The sequence below is a fragment of the Bos indicus genome, chromosome 14 (genome assembly GCF_029378745.1).
Source record: "Bos indicus isolate NIAB-ARS_2022 breed Sahiwal x Tharparkar chromosome 14, NIAB-ARS_B.indTharparkar_mat_pri_1.0, whole genome shotgun sequence".
Taxonomy (NCBI): domain Eukaryota; kingdom Metazoa; phylum Chordata; class Mammalia; order Artiodactyla; family Bovidae; genus Bos; species Bos indicus.
Genome location: NC_091773.1, coordinates 17,153,153 through 17,174,556, shown reverse-complemented (window position 1 = coordinate 17,174,556; position 21,404 = coordinate 17,153,153). Strand labels below are relative to the sequence as shown.

The following is a 21,404-nucleotide window of genomic DNA, read 5'->3' as shown; positions in this document are numbered from 1 at the left end:
GAGCATGAGCAACCCAGGATCCCAAAGAGCCGCCTCCAGCCCCGCAGACAGCATCAATGCCTGCTGCTTTCAGAGACCAGAAACAGCCACTTGCCTCTTTCAGAAGGTGCGAGAGTGAATTGTCCTGAGGACTCCCTCCAGCTGCCCCACCTTGCATCTTCCCATCCTTTATAAGGTGATGTCATACATGGGAGGCAAAGTGGCATTCCTCTCTCTCAAGCCACTTTCTCGGTTCTGCCTCATCTCCTTTTTTTTAATCCATCTTAGTTATCTTGACCCTAGTCCTCCACTCACTCACAGAGAAACCCACATGAGGGCCTGGATGTCGTCCTGGTCATTTCTGGTCCTCTCTGTGTCTGGAACCGTGCCTAACACAGAGAGTGTCCTCAAGAAGTGCTTGAATGGCACTGCTCTGAATGAGTTAATGGCACTACTTTGAGTCTCAACCAAGGGCAGAAAATCCAGAGAGGCATTTTTTTCATCCATTCCAGAAGATTTCATATTCTTGTTGTTCAGTCGCTCAGTCGTGTCCAACTCTTGGCAACCCCATGGACTGCAGCACTCCAGGCTTCCCCATCCTTCATTATTTCCCAGAGCTTGCTCAAACTCATGTCCGTTGAGTTAATGATGCCATCCAACCATCTCATCCTCTGTTGTCCCCTTCTCCTGCCCTCAATCTCTCCCAACATCAGAGTCTTTTCCAATGAGTCCGCTCTTCGCATCAGGTGGCCAAAGTACTGGAGCTTCAGCATCTGTCCTTCATTCTCATATTGTCTTTCAACACCCCCACATTGATTTCTCTCATCCCTCTCCCCAGGGCCATCACCAAGAGCTGCATTAAATGACAGTTCATGTTGACACGTGTCTCCATGTTGCCCTCCCCTGTCTTGTTAAAGGGAACACACAGGTGGGGGCAGACTGAAGAGCCAAAGTAATCGCATCACAGGGGAGGTGTGAGCCCTGGCGAGGACATTTGCAATTATATTAGGTGGGGAAAGGCGCTTTCAGAGGAAGGGACACCTGGGGGTGAGGCTTCTGCAGGGGAGCTGGCTTCTCTTCAGAGGCGCTGCAGGAGATGGTTGCTGAGCTGCGCAGGAAGAGGGTGTGGCCGCCGGGATTACTTCCAGCATAATTGGCTTTGCATGGCTCATGTATCAGCAATCAATTTCTGTATTTCCTTTTACAGTTGGAATTCATAAACAAATCTGTGTATTCTCACCCTGTAGCATTTTTTTTTCCTGCTTCTTTCTGCTGTTTTGCTGTTCATCTCACTAGCACCTAGACTCCTTATGTCTCCTGTATGGACCAGATATTTCATACCTGGTGGCTCAAATGGTAAAGAATCTGCCTACCATCAGGAGACCTGGGTTCAATCCCTGGGTCGGGAAGATCTCCTGGAGAAGGGCATGACAACCCACTCCAGTATTCTTGCCTAAAAAATCCCATGGACAGAGGAGCCTGGCAGGCTACAGTCCATGGGGTCACAAAGAGTCAGACCTGACTGAATAACTAACACACACACACACATAACATGTTCAGGATGCTAGATGTTGAGCAACAAGGGAGTAAGGTGGGTGCCCTTTAGGTGCCCACAATCTAGCAGCCAGGCAGTTTTGAGATTGTGTGAAAAATGCTCCAACCAGTGTATGTGGCACCCCAGTACTCTTGCCTGGAAAATCCCATGGACAGAGGAGCCTGGTAGGCTGCAGTCCATGGGGTCGCTGAGGGTCATATTCGACTGAGCGACTTCACTTTCACTTTTCACTTTCATGTGTTGGAGAAGGAAATGGCAACCCACTCCAGTGTTCTTGCCTGGAGAATCCCAGGGACGGGGGGGCCTGGTGGGCTGCCTTCTATGGGGTCGCACAGAGACAGACACAACTGAAGTGACTTAGCAGTAGCAGCAGTGTATACATAGAGGAGAGTCTTCTGCAGTGTGACCATCAGGACCATCTTTAAAAATCTCCCATCAGATCCCAGGAAGATCCTCAGTCCTCCCACCTGCCAAGTCAGACCCTCCCCCAAAGAATAAGCTTTATTAAGAGTTTCAATCAGCTCACTCTTAATTTTTCTCTCTCCTGCAATCAGTGAGTCATCAGGCTGTAATTCATTAGGATTACTCTTATCGTCAGTAAGAGCACAGCTGGGCACTCAGTGTCTCGGCCAGAGCTCTCTGCAGACAGGAGGGGCCAATGGTGAATGCAGGGGTGGGGGGCCCACCCTACCAGGTCCTGGGATGCCCCCTCGAAGGAGGAGGACTCAGGAGGGAGGCAGAAACACTCACCAGTCTGGATCCGAAGCCCAATTCCCACAGCTCTTGTATAGCTCTTTTCTATGGCCCTTTTATTGAAGGTAGAATTTTTATTAAAATGGATGAGCTCTTCGCTAAGAATTCTTTCACTCTCTGCCCTCTTCTCTGGTTTCCCTTTGCATCAAATGGGCATAGCCAGACCTATTTCATGGGATTCTGGGGAGGATAAATCAAGATAATGAATATGAACGCCTGTGACACAATGATGGAGGTGATTGGCATGTTTTGAGCACTTGTTCTCCATTTTATGCACTATGCATTCAGAGTCTCCTTTAATTCCTACAGAAACACTGTGGGGCTTTTTTGGTTCATTTATCTATCCATGCTTTTAAAAAAGCATTTATTGGGCATCTACTATGGCCAAATATTAGGCAACTGGGGATCTAGACATGAATAGGCAAAGTCGCTGCATGCATGCATGCTAAGTCACTTCAGTCGTGTCTGACTCTTTGTGACACCATGGACTGCAGCCCGCCAGGCTCCTCTGTCCATGGGATTCTCCAGGCAAGAATACTGGAGTGGGTTGCCATGTCCTCCTCCAGGGGATCTTCCTGACCCAGGGACTGAACCCAAGTCTCTTTCTATTTCCTGAATTGGCAGGTGGCCTCTTTACCACTAGCGCCACCTGTTACACCATTTTATAGACCAGGACACCAAGACTCAGAGACAGTTAGTCACTTGGGCAGGGTCGCAGCACCACTTGGCTGGCTCTGAAGCCAGTCCCTGCTCTGCTGTGAGGGACTATCTCCCAGGTCTGAGCACAGTGCTAGGAAAGGAGAGAATTTTGTTTATGTCTGAGGCTTCCTTCCACCCTCCCCCGGCTTTGTGTAGATTTGATTACAGGACATCAAGGAGAGGACTGCCTTGGGATTAGGAGTTAATGGGTGTGACCTCAGGGAAGTTGTTTAACCCCTCTGAGTCTGTTTCCATGGCAGTGAGTTGGAGAGGAAATTAACAAGGTTGGATGGCCTTTCAAATAGTCAGCATATGGGAACATGCTTTAAAACCTGATGTCCTGGGACTTCCCTGGTGACTCAGTGGTTAAAAATCCACCTGCCAATTCAGGGGAAAGGGTTCGATCCCTGGTCCAGGAAGATCCCACAAGGCAGCTAAGCCCGTGCACCCTAGAGCCTATGCTCCACAATGAGAGAGTAGCCCCTGCTTCCCGCAACTAGATAAAGCCCACACGTGTTAATGAAGACCCAGTGCAGCCAAAAATAAATGAATAGATTTTAAAATCCACTGGTTATATCACCTTCAGCAAGTTACTGACCTCACTGTGCCTCAGTTTTGTCATCTATGAAATGAGAATAATACAGTACATACTGAGAGGGTTGTTCACTAGAATTAAGTAATCTTGTTCCAGTGGTAACCATTGTGACTCCCTGCTGTCCAGCACCATAGCTTTATTCTTTCCTTCAAAAGTGCAGCAAAACCCTGATATTCTGAGATGGTCCTAATGATTACATTTCTTACTCTGAAAATCAAGTCTATTGTTTCTGGAAAACGTCATGTCCCACTATTCAGTGTGGGATTTATATCCTTCAGACTGGGAGGTTTTTATTTTGTCTGTTTGTTTTGTTTTTTTTAATGTGACATTTAGAAATTTAACGGAGCAATTTCATTTCCATTGACTGAAGTAGATTGTTGAAAGAACAAGAAAGCTAAAGAGCAGGTTCTCATTCCAGGACACAGCCTCATACATGAAGTGATTTTTGTGTTTTCCTGACAAAGAACTAAGACTTTGTTTTTCCTTCAGGCTAATCAGTGGTGAAACCCCCTGTCTCAAACCCAAGTCAATTCTGTTTAACCAGAACAACTGGGAGTATGGAGCAGGAGATGACCAGTCTAGATGCGGGGACAAGCCCCATTGCTGCGCAGAGGACAGGCTGGGTGCTCTTGCCAGGTGTGGTGGTCAAGTTTGCAAGGCCACGTTTGGGCTTTTTTGAGATCTCAGGTTGCTCAACCTGGAAGCCTAAACTCATGAAATGTCGTGGCTGCCCATCCTCTTCAAGTGAACAGTACATTTCAGGACCTTCATTCCAAGGGATGGCAGCGATGGGTGCCCACTGACTTGTCTGCACTGTGATAACAAGCCACTGTGTACTCAGCAGCTCCATGCATGTGACAAGCCCTTCCCAGGCACTTCCTGTTATCATCCCCAGTTGTTATCAGAAATGCATTTTACAGATGAGGAAACTGAAGCTCAGAGAGGGGGCATGGCTCACCCAAGGCCACACAGCTATGAAGTTAGCAAGCCAGGTCCTTTTTATTCCAAAGCTCTTTTCATTCTGGTAAACAATCAAGAAAACTTAAAAATGGGACATGAGGAAACAGTAGAAAAAGCCTGAGGAACAGGTGACGATGGTGGTGGTAGTGGTTAACCATCAGTAGAAAAATGCTACTGTCCATCGTGGTAATAGTGATGTTACTAACTATTCATTTGTAGAAAAGGATCTAAAAATGGATGAAAAGATACTTAGTCAATTCTTTTGAAAAGAGTGGAGTTTGTAGGCTTGAATTCCCAATGTCAAAGGCAGAACTGAGCCTGATCAACCTGCTTCTGGATTTTTTTCCTCCCTGCCTTCTTGCATCACAGGCTGCACACTGTAGGCCATTTTTTGCTTCTAGTCTAAATAGGACTAAATGAACCCAATCTGTCCTGCCCACAGAAAAATGAGAGCAGCTGACTCTTATTTAGCGCTCTGTGTGCCAAGCCCTGTTCTCTGCACTTTCTGATCTTAACTCCCTTAAAGCTGCACAAGGATCTTGTGGGACAGACCCCCGTATCGTGATCTTTTTTCAGAGATGAGAAAATCGAGGTACAGGGGAGCCATGTCACTCATGGAGATGACTCCCTGGAGAGTGGCCAGGATGCGCGCCCAGGCAAGCTGGTCCCGAGACTACTCTACCCGCCCCGGCCCAGTAGGACCTGTTCCCAGCCTCGTTCTTCCAGTTGAGCAGTGGTTTTGCACAGACTTGTCCAGTACTCCATGGATCAGGTCGCAATTTTACAGAAGTCCTGGGTGTCCAGGGTTAGGGGGTTCCATCCACAGAACAGCCTGTACCTGTACCAGCTCAGCACACCTGTACCAAATCCCTATTGGGTCCAAAGTACCAAACCCTATGACTGCAGGTTCTCAGCTACACCCTCATGGAATTCCAGATTCCCAGAGGGCTGGAGGGCTGGAGGGCTGGGAGCATCTTGGATATTTCTATCTTCCCTGCCCTGAGCTACAGTCTTCCTGTATCTCCTACATGGACCCTCTCATCTGCCTCTTAACCCTCTCCCACAGCACTGAGAGCTCTTCTCCCTAACATACTTTTTTTTTTAATTGCAGTATAGTTGCAATCCACGCCAGTATTCTTGCCTGGGAAATCCTATGGACAGAGGAGCCTAGCAGGTTACAGTCCGTGGGATCGCGAGAACCAGACACAATTTAGCGAGTAAACCACCAGCCACCACCGTAGTTGCTTCTAGGCTTCCCAGGTGGCAGAGTAGTAAAGAATCCACCTCCCGATGCAAGAGACACAGGAAACGCAGGTTCCATCCCTGGATCGGGAAGATCTCATGGAGTAGAAAATGGTACCCCACTCTAATAGTCTTGCCTGGAAAATTCCATGCATAAAAGAGCCTGGCAGGCTATAGTCCATGGAGTCACAAAGAGCTGGACACGACTGAGCGACTAAGCATACATTACACCCATGGTTGCTTTGCAGTGCTGTGTTGGTTTCTGAAATAGAACAAAGTGAATCAGCTATAAGTATACACACATCTCCCCTCTCTTGGACCTCCCTCCCCAGACTCCTGACATACATTTGCACTGCTTTTCTTCCCCACTCCTGCTCAATGGGAGTAAGAATTTTCCCTCAACACATGGAACCTAGTTGTTAACTATTTGTTCATATCCTGCCTTGTCTTTCTTATTGGAGCCAAACAGGCATGGTTTCCAACAGCACAAAGAGAGGAGCTGCTTAAATAACAAGGCTTATGAGGCTGGAGCAAGAGGGTGTCCATTTATGGCCTCATTCAGAACCACTCCTGTCTGAGTCCCCGAAGAGAAATGCTCTCACATGTTTTCTTTTTCTCTGTCTGCATCCGTCTTACCTGAGTCTAGAATGTGATGTCTTTCCCTCTTCTTAACCCAGTTCCACAGTCACACCTCCCATGCCACTTCCCCATCTCCTGACTTACATGGAAAATCAATGTATTTCAAGTAGGAAATAACGAAGGCAAAGAGCTTTCACCTGAGGTGGAAATTATGCTGCCAGCTTGATGCAAATTGGAGGGAAAGACAAAAATAAAGTGGTGTTAGGTAGTACAGGCGCACTCATAATTCCATGCAGTAATTGCTGCATTTGTAGCAAGGTGGGCTGGGCGCAGAGCCCAGATAAAACTAACGTTGTATCAAGTTTAGGCTTTTCAGGAAAAGATGTTGGTGAAAAACAGTGGATATTTGTTCAGATTTTTTGCAGAGACATGAATTGTTTTGTAGCCTTCAGTGTATCAGGCTTTTCCCTCTGTCCCCCACCCCCTAAAAAGCAGGGGGCACTCTGGGAACGGAAAGATGATCGTGGAGACCAGTTTACGGTTGGAGCATAACTTCTGCTCATCACACATGTGGGTTCCAATTTCTGAGGCTCAAATGTATTGGTCCTTCATTTTGTCCCTGTGCTGGGTTTAAGTTGGTTGTTTTCAAAGGCTCATAGATGGGAGCTGGCAGCTGTGGGTGAGGCCACAATGTCACCATCAGGGGCATATGCCATTGCCCACTCTGTTCCTCCGCCTCCAGGAAGCATCAGGGGTTGTCATCCATGCCTGAAAAGGAGGTTCCAAATGAAGAGCCATGCATGTCTGCCTTACAGAGTTTGCAGGCGCTGTTATCAGCATTCTCCTGGCAGACAGTAATTGCTCTGCCATAAGGCACTGCCTCTTACATGTACCGCATGCTGATTTTAAGTGACCTGGATGGATATTGATCATTTTCGTGGTTAGGTATATATTCTCAAGAGTAATAGGAAAAAAGATAACCTGTGTTATGTTGTAACCTGTTGTGATACGTATTACTGCTTAGAATGATGCTAGACTTTGCAAAACAATTTCTTTTATTAAGAAAAGAGAATGGGTGGGATTTGTCCACGGCATAACTCCGGACAGTGTGGTGCAGATGACTGAAGTTAAAGGAACCACACTCGAATGTGAGCATTTTTAGTTAACTTTTTAAAAACCACCATGCATATGGTCTTGTCTGCCACACTCCTCCCCCACCCCCCAATTTATCTCCCCTATTTCTGGAAGAATGAAAGAAAAATGTCAGTGTGCACACGAATGACTTTGGGGTATCCTAAAACCATAGATCCCTCATATTCTCACCAAGAGAGCCTAATACAGTGGGTTTGAGGGAGGCCCTGGAATCTGCATTTTAATAAGCTTCCCTGGTGGCTTCATAGTAGGAGGTCCTTAGGACCTTACTTCTCAAAGCACTGCCTCAGAATACGTGCCCAAACAAAGCTTTGGCATAGAAGGCGCCCTTCTATTTTTTCCCCAGTGATTGATGCCTGCTCTCTGGGAATAAAGTCTCATAAAACCTAATTTAATTGTTGAGTAGTGCTTCCTCTTTAGAACCTCTTGTACATGCAGGGTGGGGGGCCGCTTGTCTCACTGGGATTTGTCAACCTCAGCACTATTGACATTTGGAGCTGGCTAACTCTTGGTCACGATGGATCATCCTCACACATTGTAGGGTGAAGCAGTGCCCTCCCTGGCCTCTACCCTCTAGATACCAGTAGTGCCCTCCAACCCACGCTGTTGTGACAGCCAAAAACATCTTCAGATGTTGTCAGACATCCTCCGGGGGGACAGACTCATCCACGGGGAGAACCACTGGGTTATGTTGGTCCCTTCATCCCACTTTGATAAGCCTTTCAAGTCACCACTGGACTCAGAAAACGGTGCTAAAAATGCATTTGCCAGCCTCCTGTTTCGAGGATCCAAGTTACTTGAAAACGCAGGTCCCCAGATGGAAAAAGTCTGCTCCAGTAGAAATTATTCATAGCTCTATACCCCCTTGAATTTGTATTCTGTGCATGAAACAAAATGAGAAGCCTGCAGCCTGGCATCAACCTACTTTAGATCAGCTGCAAATTCAAGGGACTTCATGAACTCAGAATATAGCTGGGACAGGGCAGGTGGCCAGTGGACTGCCCTCCCAAGGGAATCCAAATGATCCAACATGTGTTTCAGCCTTACTGTGTGCCTGCACTATGGTAGCTGGTAAGGATACAAACATGAATGAGATGGAGCTCTGTCCCTAGAGAGGCTTAGGTCTATTAGGAGACAAGCATGACATAATGGTCCTTTGCCACGTGGCCTAGCCTCAGATCCAACTCTGCTCATACTAGCTGTGTGACTGTGGGCAAATTACATGGTCTCCCTGTGCCTCTGTTTCCTCAGAGGTAGAAAGGGGACCTACCTCAGGCGGTTGTTAGAAATGGTACGTACATCACGCAGTTGTTTGGAGGGTTCATACATCTAAGGCTTTCCAAACAATGCCTGGCATGTAGAAAAGGCTGTTAGAAAGCCCAGTGGTGGGCTTCTCTGGTAGTTCAGTGGTAAAGAATCTGCCTGCCAATGCAGAGGACATGGGTTTGATCCCTGGTCTGGAAAGATCCCACACGCTGTGGGGCATCTACGGAGCCCATGAACCTAGAGCCTATGCTCTGCAACGAAAGAAGCCAGCGAACCTCAACTAGAGAGTAGCCCCTGCTACTCTGGTTGTGGTGACAACTAGAGAAAGCCACACGCAGCAATAAAGACCCAGCACAGCCAAAAATTTTTTTAATTTAATTTTTAAAAGTTCAAAAATAAAATTATGTGTGTTAGTCACTCAGTTGTGTCTGACTTGTTATGATCCCATGGACTGTAATCTGCCAGCCTCCTCTGTCCATGGGATTTCCCAAGCAAGAATACTGGAGTGGGTTGCCATTTCCTTCTCCAGGGGATCCCCCTGACCCAGGGATCGAACCCAGGTCTCCTGCATTGCAGGGAGATTCTTTACCATCTGAGCCACCAGGGAAGCCCTATCTATCTAAACCCAAATTCAATCTTGAATTAGGTAACTATCACCAGTGGATGGACCATGAACGTAACCAGTTTTCACCATGGCTGAGAGTCTGAGACGTAGTTAGCTCCAGCTCTTTGAAATGAGTGGTAGCAATAGGAATTAAATACAGACTTTTCTGTAGCTCAAACGGTAAAGAATCTGCCTGCGATGCAGGAGACCAGGGTTCGATCCCTGGGTTGGGAAGTTCCTCTGGAGAAGGGACTGGCAATCCACTCCAGTATTCTTGCCTGGAGAATTCCATGGACAGAGAAGCCTGGTGGGCTACAGTCCATGGGGTGGCAAAGAGTCAGACTCGCCTGAATGACTGACACACAAGAGGAATTGAATAGAAGCCATTGGTTAAGTAAAGCTAGATAAGGAAGCTAAGAATTCAGCGAATGTTTACTGAGAGCGTACAGCTCAGGGATCTGTTACATTTACAACTGTGTTCAGTGCAGAATTCATGAGTAACTGAAGACAACCCAAGAGTCTAGCCATAGGGGAGTGGCGTATGCTACCTTCAGACAAGGAAATCTGGCCAGGAGGATAAGGATTACTCTTAACGTGTGGATGGGGAATGGTAACTGTGATACATGGTGACGTGAATAACGCAAGTTGCTAAATAATGCATCTGGTGCAATCCCTTTTGTGAAAAATAATCTCTGTGTGTGGGTGTGTTTGTGCTTGGGAAAAGGATAGACATCAAACCGTTAAAAGCAGTTAGCTCTGTAGGGGGGAGTGGAAATAGAGAAGCAAAAGTGGAGGATCATTTTCCCCTGAACACTCCTGTTATCATTTAGATTTTCAGAAAAATCAGATGTTGCTGGTGAAATTAAAAAATTCTAAAAAAAATTTTTTTTTAATTTAGCTGCATTGGATCTTAGTTGAGGCATGCAGAATCTTCATTGCAGCGCACGGGCTCCAAAGTATTCAGGCTTAGTTACCCCACCACATGTGGGATCTTAGTTCCCCTGCTGCTGCTGCTAAGTCGCTTCAGTCGTGTCCGACTCTGTGCGACCCCATAGACGGCAGCCCACCAGGCTCCTCTGTCCCTGGGATTCTCCAGGCAAGAACACTGGAGTGGGTTGCCATTTCCTTCTCCAATGCATGAAAGTGAAAAGTGAAAGTGAAGTCACTCAGTCCTGTCTGACTCTTAGCGACCCCATGGACTGCAGCCCACCAGGATCCTCCATCCAAGGGATTTCCCAGGCAAGAGTACTGGAGTGGGGTGCCATTGCCTTCTCCACTTAGTTCCCCTACCAGGGATCAAATGCATGTCCTCTGCAATGGACAGCAGATTCTTAACCACTGGGCCTCCAAGGAAGTCCCAAAGAACTGAAGATGGTTTTAACTAAAAAGGACAGAGCATGAAGGCTGCTCCCATCCTAGGGCTCTATCATCAACTTGCTTAAACCCTTCTTGGCCTCAATTTCCTCAAAATAGGAAACCTCCCAGGAGTGTTGGAAAAATGACAGACGTGCATTGAAACTGCCTGGCCTCTTCGTACGGATGCCCAGAGCTTGCACGTCAGGTCAGAGTATGTTTCCCCATAATGACACCGACCTCATAAGGGTGCTGTGAGAAGTAAATGAAATCAAAGCTGCATAAACATCTGGATCTTAAGTACTCAAAAGACATAGCTGAGTTAGTGCCTTATACCAAGCCTCCCCAGCGTAGAGCCCAGTGAAAGGTATCACCAAAGTATGGCATGGTTTTTTAATTCCAAACCAAACTAATTCAGGGACTTCCCTGATGGTCCAGTGGTTAAGACTTTGCCTTTCAATACAGGGGGTATAGGTTCTATCCCTGGTCAGGAAGCTGAGGATGGCCAAAAAAACCAAAACATAAAACAGAAGCAATATTATAACAAATTCAATAAAGACTTTTAAAATGGTCCTCATTTTTTTTTTAATCTAAAAAAAAAACCACCAAACTAATTCTAATGCCTGTTGCTGCATTTCTCAAACAGACTCATTCTCCAGATAGCTTAGGGTCTCCCTGGCTAACAGCATGATGGGAGGACAGATGGCAAAAGGCGCAAGACCTCCCTCCATACTCGCCCTGTGACCATATAACTCCTTTCACAGATGGCGCGGGTTCTCCGTGGGTGAAATTGGATGGCAGTCCTTCCCCCCTTGATCCTTCAGGGCTGTTGTGAACACAAATGAGACAGGAGTGTTGTGTAAACTTTAAAGCCCTGTCCACATGGACAACTCTCATTATCATCATCATCCTTTTTATTTGACCTTAAACTGTAAGAAGGGTCTGTCTCACACCTAACTAGCACTCAAGTATCAGAGACTTCAGCTCCAAAATTAATTTTTCGGAGTACTTAAAAACCACTTGTCACTGGTGGGGGTGGGGGGCGGTGAACTGGGAGATTGGGACTGACACACGTGCACTGCCATGTGCAAAACAGATAGCTAGGGGGAAGGTCTGTACAGCATAAGGAGCTCAGCTCAGTGCTCCGCGGTGGTCTAGATGGGTGGGATAGCGGGTGGGAGGGAGGTCCTAGAGGGAGGGGAGGTATGTATATATATATGGCTGATTCCTGTCTTTGTAAAGCAGAAACTAACGCAACATTGTAAAGCAACTATACCCCAATTAAACACAGAAATCGCTTGCCAGTGATGGCTGCAGCTAGGGTAATAACTGCAAAGTGGGAAAGCAGAGAGAGAACTCACACCTTCCACAAAAGAAGGCCGTTCTTGGCATCGCTTTCAGACAATGATGTTTGGCTCCTGGTCTGAGCTGCTTTAATGGAAGCCCGCTCCAGTGTCCTTGCCTGGAGAATCCCATGGACAAAGGAACCTGGCAGACTACACAGTCCATGGGGTCGCAGAGAGTCAGACATGACCGAGCAACTAACACGATATTGGTCCTCTGTGCTCTGAGCACACTTCCCAGGCCGACCTGCGCTCCGCTGGCAGATGGAGACATGCCTTGCCCAGGGGCCAGTGGATTCACCATGTTTTCAATCTTCCTTGGTGATTTCCTCCTTCTACAGATGTCACTTAGTTCTAACTTGTTCTGTAATTGAAAACGTCTTATACCTTGTTCCAGAAATCTGTGGCACTGAGCCAGTGGCGGTTAGGACTTACCTGCACAGCAAGCTTAAAGAAAGTTTATCTAATTGGGGCTTGGTAGCCAAAAGGAGTTCGAAAAGTTAAAAACTTTGTGATTGTTCATTGCCCTTTAGGTTTATGTATAGACTTTGCATCCCTGGAGGTGTCTAAAAATAGACTAAATACTCATCCTTCTTATTCAGTAACCCTCTCCTAGACCTCTCCTCCCTCTTGCTTCCACTCACATCGCCTCCCACGTTCGCACCGACCTCCTCGGTGACCCATCAACCCCAGCTTTCGGCCCTACTGTCACTCTCTTCGGCAGGGCCTTGCATCTCATGCCTAGCCTCTTTCTGAAGCCTCCGGTTTTATCCTCTTCCATCCATCTTCCATCCCACAGCCAGGGTGACCTTGGAAAGCACAGGGGTTTCTTGTGCTTGCCAGTCTAAAGCCCTCCTGCCTTCATTGGCCATCAGGTGAGTCGATGTTGCCCAAGGCCCGCGTCCCCAGGATAAGCCCCTCCCACCGCCCCTCCCCCCAACCCTGCTTCCCAGTGGCTCACCTCCTGACTCCCAGAAGTGCGTGCTGTCAAACTGGTCTGCTCCCATTTCCCTTACACATACCACGCCTCCAAACTGCCTGTCTGCCCAGTGTTCTCCTTCCCTCTCTCGTTCACCTGGTAAACTCCTGCTTGCACCTTAAAACCCAGCTCAGAAATCCTCTCCTCAGAGAAGTAACTCAAAGTGAGAAAAATCAGAGCCAAGCCAAAGACTGGAGGGACCAGCAATCAGCATTACCGTTTGCTTTCTTAAATCCAGGGCACTGCCCTTGCATGTTTCCTTGTTTGGTCAGGCCTCACCCGACTCTAACGGTAAATCCTATCCTTATCCTGGTTTTGCAGATGAAGACACAGAAGGTGAGAGCCGAGTGACTGGCCCACGGTCACACAGCCAGCTCGCTGTGGAACTGGGATCTAAATGTCAGTCTGTTGGAGGAAAGCTTGCAGTTCGGTCAGCTATCTGGGACAGTGTTTTTCGAACTGTCAGTCACAATTCACCAAGTAGGTGTGAAATCAGTCTAGTAGGCAGGGCTAGCTACATAATTCGTGGGGTCCAGGGGGTAACGAAAATGCAGGGCTCTTTGTTCAAAGAGGAGCAAGCATTTTCCTTTCTTCTGGAGTCTCTCCACTTGTCTTGGCTTCCATGGCCACAGCCTTGACCCTCATGCAGCTGACTGTTTTGAAAATACCGTGCCTTTTCCGCGTGTGCTGCTCGCGGGCAGTGTGGCCTTGGAGCTGGCGTCAGCCCTGACCAGCAGTGACAGATAGTCTGGGAGAGGCTGTCAGCAGCCCCTCCTGACAGAAGCAGCAAATTCTGTCTGCTGTGTCCACCAGCCTCCTGCTGGCTGGGGCACTTGCAGGAGCAGCCTCTTACAAGCTGACTCCCAGCCGCCTGCAGGCTGCTGTGTGTGACAGCATGGCCACTGGGCTCTAAGAATGGATGTATGATAAGAGCTGGGTGAGTGGCTACAAAACAGCATTCCCAGTAGCGGGGGGACCCAGCCTGTGTAGCCTAGTCAATGGTCGCAAATCCAGGGACCACCCTTTAATCAGCCCAGCTGTGTGCCCCAGACCCAACAGCCTCCAGTGCCTGTCTCCTAATCAGCAACCCTTTGCAAGAGGTGTCTTATCTCCACTTTGCAGATGCAGAAACTGAGGCTGAAAGAACCTAAGGGGTTTGCCCAAGGCTCTGTATTCATTCACTAGCAAATATAAAGCTATCTACTATGTGCCAGATCCTCAGAAGACAGGAAAGCAAAAGAAAGGGGTCCTTGCTTTCATCAGCCTTAGTCTAGTGGGAGCCAGGAAGAGGTGTAAAGATCCCAGCTTTATTGAGAGACCACTCACATACCGTGTAATTCACCGGGTGCAGTGCACCAGCCAGCAGGTTTTGTTCTATTCCAGAGTTGCGCACCCCCAGCACAATTTTAGACCATTTCCATCACCCCAGAAAGAAACCAGGTACCCCTGTGCAGTCACGTCCCAATGCCCTCCCTTCCCCCAGGCCTCCCTCCCCCTAAGCTCTTGGCAACTAATCTGCTTTCTGTTGCTATAGATTTGCCTGTTCTGGACATTTCTTACAAATGGAGTCATACAGTTATGTGGTCTTTTGTGACTGGTTTATTTCACTTAACATCATGTTTTGTAGCATATGCCAGCCCTTCATGCTTTTTTTTCTGCCAAGTAGGACCCCATTGTATGGATAAAAGCATATCTTGCTTGTTACACGTCAGTTGATGGACATACACATCAGTTCCTGTTTTTGATGATTAGGATAGCGCTGCTATGAACGTTCACGTACAGATGTTTGCACGGCAGAAACCCAGATTAGAACTCAGTTCTGCCCATCTCCGGAGCCTAGCCACTATTCCTCAATAGCCTCTGTGCCCCCCAGAGATCATGCTTTCACAAGCCTGTCTGCCTCAGAGCTAGGCAGGTTTTGAGGGAAAAAAATCATCCACAGCCTTAGCTGAGCCTAGAAGACTTGTTGGCAGGGGTGAGACTCCCAGGAGTCGGGCAGGTGAGGAAGTTCTTCAACAGTCGTGTGGCTCTCATCCTGCCCTCCATGATGGGAACCAGCTGAGAGCAAGGTGTTGGGCAGTGCTGTGTCCTGCGCGACCTGCTCTCAGAGGACTGACAAGACAGGACTAACTGAGGAGTCTGGGCGGCATCTGCAGTGGAGCCTGAATGTGGTGCCCTTCTGGCTTGGTCTCGCTCACAGACCACAGAGCATGTGCTTTAAGTCACTCATGGCTCTTTCCTGAGCCAACTACCTCTTAATGACAAAAGAAAGATTGTGACACAATCAGTTATTGACAGGAAGGATAGTGCATAGAGTCCAGTGAGTTCCAAGTCCACAGGTGAGTCCATCCTATTAACTATGACCTTAATGAGTTCAGTGGGCTCCTGGGGCAAGCCTTTCCTGAACTCCACCCCCACAGAACCTACCCATTCTTTGCTCTATACTCCTTTCTGTTCTCTTCATCCACAGAACATAATCTGTTGTCACATCCCTGCCTGTCTTCTAACCTGTCTCCTCCTTGAACACAGGAAGGAAAGATTGCTTATTGTCAGAGTCAAAGCACCTAGCACAGTCCTTGACACCTTGGAGGTGCTCAGGGGAGGCTGGGGAAGGAAGAAGGCAAGCCGTCAAACAGCTCTGGGGAGTGCCTGCTCTCACCTGCTGTCTGTTCCTGGCAGCCAGCTCTCTGCCAGGCTGCCTGGGCCAACATGGCAGCATGTACTGAGCCAGAGAGACAGAAGGACACTAAAGGCACTGTCTTCCCACCAGCCAGGTCACCGTAACCACAAACAGTAAAACAGAGAGAGAAGGGGGCTGAGCGGACAGCAGCCGGAGCAGATGGCATCTGTCTACGACTGACAGGCACAGGGGCCCCACAGGTTATTTCTCAGCCACGCCTGCGGCCCCAGTTCAGCCCTGGCCTAGTTTCAAGCTCATTATATGCCACTGCCAAGCGAAATGCCCACCTTGTCCCTGGTTCCTGGGACCTGCCCTTTCAGGCCCATCATGTGGCATTTTACTGCTTCTAAGATCCGCCACTTATCAAAACCCCAACTAATTAAAACTTGCAACCGATTTCTTACAATCCTCTGCTTCCTAGTAAACCTTACAGGTTAATTCAGATGCTTCCTTCAGCTGCTAGAGAAGTGGTTTTCTCCCTATTGCTTTGTTATCTAAGCTTTTTCATCTTTTCTTAGATTTTTCTGATATTCAGTCTACAATTCAGTTGTTCCCAGAGAAACTTCTCTGTCGTTATGGGGAGGCACATCTCTCTTTATGATGGTTCCTGCGGCAAATATTTTAATGTTTTTCCCAAAGGGGAGCATCTTGCTTTCTTCCCTGCCTTCCCGAAACCTAACTCTAGGCTGAGTCTGCTGTAGCCGGTTCTTTGCAGCCATGACTGTGCACCTACTGAGCACCCTTCCCCCACTTCCTGCTGAGTCAGCAGGATTCTGCCTCTTCACCTTTCTTAAACCAGCTGTTAGCATCCCTGAGCCCTTGGGGCTGGAGCTGAATCCTGAGAGCTCATCCCATTCAGTGCCCATGCCTTACAGGTGATGCAGCAACACCTGTTAGGAACGATACCAGGAAGAGCATTCAGGTCTTCCAGTTCCCTTTCAGGGGCCCTATCCATGCAGACGCCTTGCCAGAGGTACAGCGGGTAACCAAGAGGCCACATCTTACGAGCACAGCTGAGTCACGCTATCAGGGTGTGTGACTCTGAACTCAGCCTTCTCCCCACTTCACTCTACCTCCTGTGGCCCCTGAGGCCTCTCCCACCATCATGGTAATTCACAGCTGGAAAGGACAACGTGTTCTCTTCAAGCCTGTGGATCTCCCCAAGTCCTCCTCTTAGATCGTTTATGGAAAATAGAAGATGACTTTGTCAGAAATTTGTCAGAGGTCCTGTACTGATCATTTGGGGAATTTGCTTGGAAAATCACCCATCTCTTTCCGCTCTTGCTTTCCTGGCTTTCTGCTGTTGGAAAACATTCCCTCTCCCGGTTATGGGTGGTTAAGAGGAGCCTGGGCAAACCTCGGGTTCTAGCAGGGCTGCAGAATTTCTTGGGTTTGCAAATAAAAGCAGCAAAGCCTCCGTTTGTGTCCCATCAAATCAGGCTCATTCTTTTCTCATTTCTGGCAGAGTGTCATTTTGTGATGCCTTGGGAAATGGTTCGCTGGTGGTAGTGGATTATTTTCCCCATTGTACTCTGTGGCCTGAAGGCCAAGGAAAGTGATAAACACCGTGTCGCGCAAGGAATGGAGGTGATGGGTTTTTAAGTCTCAGCTCCCCTAAATGTGGATTTCCAGCTTGGGGCTTCGATGATTTACCTGCCTCCCCTCTTCATCCTCCTGCAGCCCTCGGGATACACGACCGACCGACCAGCAACCTCTGGTCCCGGGGCTATTGCTCTCCTGAGCCCGGGCACGCTGATGGGGAAGGACAGTCAGGCCTCTTGCCTTGGTGGGTTTCAAACCGCCTGCCTTGAAGTGCAAATGGCAGGTGCCGATTCTTCTGTGCCTTTCCGAGCCTCCGCCTGGCTCTTTTATGAGATTACAGGCACTTTCATCTCAGGTTTGGCCCCGTTTCCCGTCCTTCTCAGCGAGGCTCCAAAGACGGGCAACGAGGCGAGAACAAGGAGAGGAGGCCCATTCGTGGCCGCAGCCCTGCTGGGCAGGGCCACCTGGCCTGCGCATCCTCCAGCCGCATCCCTTTGAACCTCGGAGGCTGAGAAGGGAGCACCGGGGATCAGGTTAAGAGGGGTCCTTTCCCCCTTGGCGCCTGGAGGAAGTTGCATTGCATCCTGGGAAGGCTCTAATCATCCCATTGCTTTGTGCTGTTCACTTCAATCCAGGGAAGCAGGGCTCCGGTGCTTTTCTTCTCTTTTAAACCCAGAGGTACTTTTTTGAGGCTCAGGGCTGAGAATACAACCTGTGTCTTACGCTTGTGCTTTATGTGCATGCCTGCACACACACCCTTCTTCTTTGCTCTATTTGCTCATCATCTTGCTCGTCAGGTTTCTTGTCCTTTAAAAGTCCAACCCAGGTTTCCTTCCCGTTTTGCTCCCAGTAAAGGGAGGGGGAGCTTCTACCTTCTCCTCAATCCTGATGCCTTCCTTCCATCCATTTGTCCTCTTTTTGAATCATTTCTCGGGGAGCTTTCCCTCGGGGCTAGCGTCTGTCCTTAGAAACAGGAAATGCAACAAATACCAAGGTGGAGTCCTTGCTTTTCGACTTCATGCTGCTGATCTGCCTTCCCCACTCCCAGCCCCTTCCAGCTTCCCCTCCCAGCACTCCTCTCCAGACCCCAATCCACCAAATCCGCACCATTCCCCGGCCCAGCCTTCCCTTTGTGCCTTGGTGCGTTGGCTCAAGCATTCCCTGGTTCAGCATGCCCTTCCCTCTCCAGGTCCCCATCCTCACCTTCACCTGGCTCCACCCTGGTCTCTGTGCAACCTTCCAGCACCTCTGCCCCCACCCCAGGCAGCTGGCACCTCCCTCCTCTGTGGGCTCGGAGGCAGTCTAACCGTGACCTGTGTTCCTCAGGGCTCCCAGCATTGGGCTCACATTTGGGTCCCCATGCATGAGGCTTTGTCCCCACCCACTGTGGTGGGACTCCAGCACCCAAGCATCTCCAGGCCCCTAACCAGGAGGAGGAGGGGATGACAGAGGATGAGATGGTAGGATGGCATCACTGACTCAATGGACATGAGTTTGAGTAAACTATGGGAGTTGGCGATGGACAGGGAGGCCTGGCGTGCTGCAGTCCATGGGGTCGCACAGAGTCGGACACGACTGAGCAACTGAACTGAACTATTCCTGGGACCCTCAGCAGACGTGATAGTCTCTAAGAAACTACTGTGACCCTACCTCCTATTTCTGCTGGAGTTGAGCCTCCTCTTCTTGCCCCTCTGAGGCCCCACAGCATCTGACAGAACACCCAAACACCAACGTCCCACCCCCACCGTGAGCTCCTCTATGACGAGGAGAATCCACGCCCACCCTACGTGTCACATTCTCTCACGGGGCCCTAGCAGTGCTGCTTCACGCAGAGATTTTTCTCGCGCAAACTCTCAGTTTTTGCTTGTCCCCTCCTCTCAGAATTAGGCATGGATCCTTGCGACCTGGGCCAGAGGATGATCTGATGGAGATCAGACACCAGGCTGCAGTCACATTGCATTTCCTTGTGATGACTCAGGCGATGTTCCTGAATCAGCGTATGTGCCTTCCCTAAGGAAACATTAGCTCCCAAACAGCTCTGGGTTCTTAGAATTCAAAACATTATTAGCGAGTCTGTCCTGCCAGAATTCCAAATGTGCCCTAACGTGTCTGAATCCTAAAACAAACAATACGGGCCCAGGAGGCACAGCCACCACCCTTATACTCTCCTTGCCCAGAGCAGACATCAGTAATCAATTACAGTTCAGTTTCTGCCCAGAGAGACCGTTAGGATTCTCCCATTAGCATTCTAAAAATCCTGCAGACTGAACCTCTACTCTGAAGGCTTCCTGGATCCCCTCAATGGAAATAATTTCACCCTTTTATTTTTTTAACCTTTCATAACCCTCAGGATTTCACTGCTCATATCTGGGCCCATCCAGGTTATACTAATAAATCTAATGACTAACATCGACTAACTCTTTTTTAAAAAATTGACGTAGAGTTGATATACAATATTATATAAGTTTCAGGAGTACAACACAGTGATTCACGATTTTTCAATACTGGGCTGTATGCCTTGTTTGTGCGGTACATCCTTGTAGTTTGTTTATTTTATACATGGTTGTTTGCACTTCTTAATCGCCTACTTCTGTCTTGTTCCCCACCCCCCCCAACACACACACACACACTGGTGGCCACTAGTTTGCTCTCTGTATCTGTGAGTCTGCTTTCTTTTTGTTATATTCACTAGTTTGATGTATTTTTTAGATTCCTTATATAAATGATATTTGTCTGATTTCTTTAAGTATAATACCTTCCACGTCAATGTCATTGCAAATGGCAAAATTCCATTCTCTTTTTAATACATGTATCTCACGTCTTTATCCACTCATCTGTTGATGGACACTTAAGTTGCTTCCATATCTTAGCTATTGTAAATAGTGCTGCTATGAACATTGGGGAGCATGTATCTCTTCGAATTAGTGTTTTTGGGTTTTTTATATACCCAGGAGCAGAATTGCTAGGTCATATAATAGTTCTATGTTTTTTTAAGTTTGAAGTATAGTTGCTGTACAATATTATGTAAGTTACAGGTGTATAATGATTCACAATTTTAAAGGTTATACTCCATTTATAGTTATTATAAAATATTGGCCATGTTCCCCATGTTGTACAAAATGTCACTGTAGCTTATGTGTACCTCTTAATCCCTGGCCTATTTTTAATTTTTTTGAGATGCCTCCATACCATTTTCCATGGTGGCTGCACCAACTTACATTCTTATCAACACTGTGTTAGAATTCCCTTTTATCCACATCCTCACCAACATCTGTTATTTAAGTGTTCTTTTTGATGATAGCTACTCTGATAGGTGTGAGTGGTATCTCATTGTGGCTTTAATTTGCATTTCTCTGGTGATTACCGATGTTGAGCATCTTTTCATGTGTGCCTGTTGGCCATCTGTGTGTCTTCCTTGGAAAAAAATGTCTATTCAGGCTGCCTGACCATTTTTCACTCGGGTTGTTTGCTTTTTAGGTGTTGAGTTGCATGAGCTGTGTATATATTTTGAATATTAACCCCTTATTGCCATGTCATTTGCCAATTTTCTCTCCTATTAAGTAGGCTATCTTTTCTTTTTATTGATGATTTCCTTTGCTGTGCAATAGCTTTTACGTTTAATTAGGTCCCATTTGTTTATTTTTGCTTTTCTTTCTTTTGTTTTAGGAGACATCAAAAAAAAATTGCTATGAGTTATGTCAAAGAGTGTTCCACTGTATTTTCTTCTAGGAGTTATGGTTATCAATTTTACGTTTAAGTCTTACATCTATTTTGGGTTTATTTTTGTATGTGGTGTTAGGAAATATTTTAAATCTTATTCTTTTACTTGCAGCCATCCAATTTTCCCAGCATCACTTATTGAAGAGATTGTCTTTTCTCCATTGTATATTCTTTCCTCTTTTGTTATGGATTAATTGACCATGAGTGCCAGGGTTTATTTCTGGGCTGTCTGTTCTGTTCCACTGATCTGTGTGTCTGTTTTTGTGCTGGTATTATACTGCTTTGATTCTTGTAGCTTTGTAGTATTCTTTTGAGCTCTTGCCTTGAGTCAGGCTCTGTTCTAAGTGACTCTTCTTAAACTCATTTAAGCCTCACAATCATATGAAGTAAATGCCATTGTTGT

The 21,404-nt window shown here is 47.6% G+C and overlaps 1 protein-coding gene across 1 annotated transcript in view; it reads left to right on the top strand.

Moving 5' to 3' along the window:
* The window catches only part of ZHX2 (zinc fingers and homeoboxes 2), a 179,886-nt gene that overhangs the window by 106,060 nt on the left and 52,422 nt on the right, over window positions 1–21,404 (top strand). The window lies entirely within an intron of this gene.